Below are 3,251 nucleotides of genomic sequence, written 5' to 3' on the forward strand. Positions count from 1 at the left end.
TATTGTGTGTTCCTGGCTTAGTCACTGACCTGGGACTTGGGTTTGTTTGAAGCTCCAGTCAAACACTGTAGAATTGCAGAAAGCTGGCAGGGAGGAATTCTTCCTTTGCAATCACTTGGGAAGAACCTGGAAGTAACATTTCAAGGATATTTGCAATGCATTCGCCCTCTGTGTTTGACCCGTTGGTTATCCCACTGTTTGCTGGAGGGCTAATTTAGGGCATTGGTTCAACAAGGCGTTGTTTGCCTGTATGCAAGAAAGAGACAATTACTTCTCATCTGCACTGCCACAAGGCCCATCCAGGTGCATTTGTTTCTTGGGATTCCCAGCTCCAGAAAACCACAGCAGCCATTGCACCCATGCTGACACTCCGAAAGGCAGCAGGTATGATTCTTCTGGGGAGCAGACTGAACCTCTAGCTAAAGAAACAGGTCTCTGTGACTGACCAAACTAGTCAGAGAGACAAGAGGCAGCATTTCCCAGCTGATGAGGAGGCCCATGAAGGTTTGTCCTGCCATACATTCTGGAAATGTGCCAGCACATTTGATCTGGAGCCACCTCAGCAGCTCAATGGGGATCTGAAGAGTTGAAATAACTGATTTGAGTTGCCTGAGCTCTTAAAAGAGTTGTGCTCCTAACAAAGGACAAGAATAGTTTATATGACCACACCACCAAAAAAAGAGTACTTGCAACTCATCCCAGTAGGCAATTATAGCTATGATTGCCCCATGAGAGGTCCAGGAGTGGGAGAGTGAAGGAATTCCCCAGCACAGAGGAAGCAAGGCAAGACTATTTCACAGAACACCACAGTTTTTATTACAGCTCTTAAAAACCTTTACAAGATACACTATTAGCTACAATGCACGCATCTCATCAGCAACCCTGGGAAAGCTGATGCAGTAGCATAGATGTGCTTGTTCTCTGTTTCTGGGATTTTTTGTTGTTTTGTTTTGTTTTCACAATTCAAATGGATTAAATGTTATTAATCTAGGTTTGCTGAAAAGGTCTGTGAACCTTTCAAGGAGCCTGGTCTGAGTTTGGAGTTTGAAACAAAACCCGGAGACAGGCAAGTTTCATGTGGTTTTGAATTTCATTGTGAACGTTTCACCTAGATCTTGAAATAGGCTCAAAGTGGCATTCCCAGTTTGAAAGTCTGTGAGAATTTCCCATTCAAAAGGCTCAGGACTGTTCGGTAGCATTTTAAACAAAGAGTGGAATTCATCCACAGAACAGATGAGCTGAACAAGGCCTTCATAAGGCCTTCACTTCAGCCAAATTCAGAACTCAAAATAAGGACTTAACATGGTACGTAAGCCTTACGTTGACCTTCTGCACATAAATGAATGTCAACCCATACAAACGTACTGCATGGCTATTGTTTCAACTCCGGCTATTTTAATGTGGCATGAGAAGCCTTAAGGGAAGAAAAATATAGGTATATAAAATGAAAATACTGAGGTTAATACAATACTAAGATTGATAAATGTATTCTTCACTGGTCAGAAAATTTCAAAAGCAGTGGTGCTCATCTAATAATGTTTACACCCTATGCCTTATGATGGTTGCTGTTGTTTCATACTACTACTAGTTGTGGAGCTCCGTAATTGAGAAAAAAGGCGCACTGTGTCATGGTTTTGGGAAAAGAAATGGGAAAAGGAACCATAATGTATAAAAGAACGAAGACAAAATAATCATTTTTATGTTTAATGGTGTGGTTTTTAGACCAATCTCATAACCTTGGGGATCATGACTTCTTTTCAGTGCTGGCAACTAGGGCAGAGGCAATGTGCTGCATTGCAGATTTCAGCATCAGAGACGACCAAGTATAATAACACATGTATCTTGGTCAATGTAGAGAGAACCAGGAGGAACTGTAACCTGCAGAGATGGGGCTACAGCGGTATTGTGGATTTCACACCTACTCTGGGAGGCTAGAAGTGATTTCCATAGGCTTCTGTTGCTACCACTATGCCGCACATTCTAAAAACAACTCTTGATATCCCAGTACTCTGCTAAACTTTTCATATGTACACTTTTAGTTGGGAGACAATGGGAAACAGAAGCAGTTTCACAAGTATAAACTTGCTGCTCTAGAACCATCTTCTAGCTTCAGGACATCTTGTCACTGCACTAGCAGCGCTCTCTCCTCGTGAAGCAGTCCAAGTGATACCCTCAGCGAGCCAGGGACACCTTCACTACCCTTAATGAGCAGGAGTTTGTCCAGCAATATTTGCTGTCCTTTCATTTCTAATCTCTAGGCACAGATACGTCACCTGAGGGGCTTTGGCTTCCCTGCAAAGTTTTCAGCTGGTGAAAATCCTTCTGAGTTGTCTGAATCACTTCAGGGAACACACCAGTCAGGCCTTCCTGTACAGTGCTTTTCTTCCGCTACTTGGTAGGTCAGGGACTGGCTGAGACAGCTCACTGCAGCTTCTGCTGGTAACTGCTTCTGAGTCTTACTTAGGCCTACTGTATTTCTCTCAAGGAAACTATCCAGGTGAGCATCCTGTGCCCCTTCCTCCAGATGCTAAGCCCCCATGACTAGCTAGTTTCCTCTGCCTCCTCCACAGTGCATGTCTTCCTTTCTTACTAACAAAACATTACACAGCTTTTCCAAGTGCAGGGCAGACAGATACCCCTTCCAAAGTACCCTGAGTGCCTCAGCAGGCCTGGGAGAAGAGAAAGTGAGGCTGAAGGAGGACCCCAACCCAGAGCCCAGGAGCAGCACCTGGGCAACATGGCATGCTTCCAGGTGTGAAGTGGAACACAGGCGAGCCCTGCGGCAGCCTCGCTTCCCTTCCCTCAGCTGCAAGTTCAGGCCGTGATCATGGGAGTGCCCAGGAGAGAGTGGCTTGACAGGGTGCCCTGGCACAGAAGGCCCAGAGGGTGGGTGGGCAGCAGAAAGAACCCTGTGCCAGACAGCACTGCAGTGTGTATGTATGAGGGAGGGCCCGGTCTGTGCCGTTCGGCCGCCTCACGCCTTCCTGCCAGCACGAAGGGGATGTAAAAGCCCTCTAACAGCCCCCCGGGGAGCTCCTCTGATACGAGGGAGTCCCCGGCAGCTGCAGGCCGTGCCGCTGGCCGCCTGCCATCCCCCGCCGGGCCGGGGCCGCGGTAGCACGGGCCAAGGGAGGTGTGGCTGCCGGGGCCCCTCAGCCATCGCCGGCTACCGGCAACGTCTGGCCGCGGCCGGCCGCAGCCCGGCTCCGGCGGGCAGCTCCCTGGGCGAGGCGCGGGCACGGCGCGAGTTC

The sequence above is a fragment of the Numida meleagris genome, chromosome 5 (assembly GCF_002078875.1).
Source record: "Numida meleagris isolate 19003 breed g44 Domestic line chromosome 5, NumMel1.0, whole genome shotgun sequence".
In the NCBI taxonomy this organism is placed as follows: Eukaryota; Metazoa; Chordata; class Aves; order Galliformes; family Numididae; genus Numida; species Numida meleagris.